Genomic DNA, 268 nt, shown 5'->3' with positions numbered 1-268 from the left:
GAATGTAGAGGAAAGAGAAGACCCAATTCCATTTGCAAATATATCCATATATTCCCAAGGAAATCAAGTGTTGAGAGTCCTAATGAGGACAGGCTTGTTTATAATAATCCTGAAATCAAATCTGTATTAAGAGTTTCCTGGGAGGCCTAGTCTCCTGGGAAGAGTCAACATACTGACCCTGAGTCTGACTGGTTGAATTAAGCTTACATACAGAATCAGTTTTTGCAGTACACACATTTTGTAAGACTCGCTTTTTTTTTTTTTTTGG

The 268-nt window shown here is 37.3% G+C and overlaps 1 protein-coding gene across 1 annotated transcript in view; it reads right to left on the bottom strand.

The window, feature by feature from the left end:
• SLC4A1AP (solute carrier family 4 member 1 adaptor protein) overlaps window positions 1-268 on the bottom strand; it is a gene marked incomplete at its 5' end in the record, with an annotated part of 25,523 nt that overhangs the window by 2,503 nt on the left and 22,752 nt on the right. The gene's annotated exons all lie outside the window — the stretch shown is intronic.

This window comes from Alligator sinensis, unplaced genomic scaffold (assembly GCF_000455745.1).
Source record: "Alligator sinensis unplaced genomic scaffold, ASM45574v1 scaffold758_1, whole genome shotgun sequence".
NCBI lineage: Eukaryota > Metazoa > Chordata > Crocodylia > Alligatoridae > Alligator > Alligator sinensis.
Note: the sequence above shows the minus strand (reverse complement) of the source record. Positions and strands in the feature narration are given on the sequence as shown.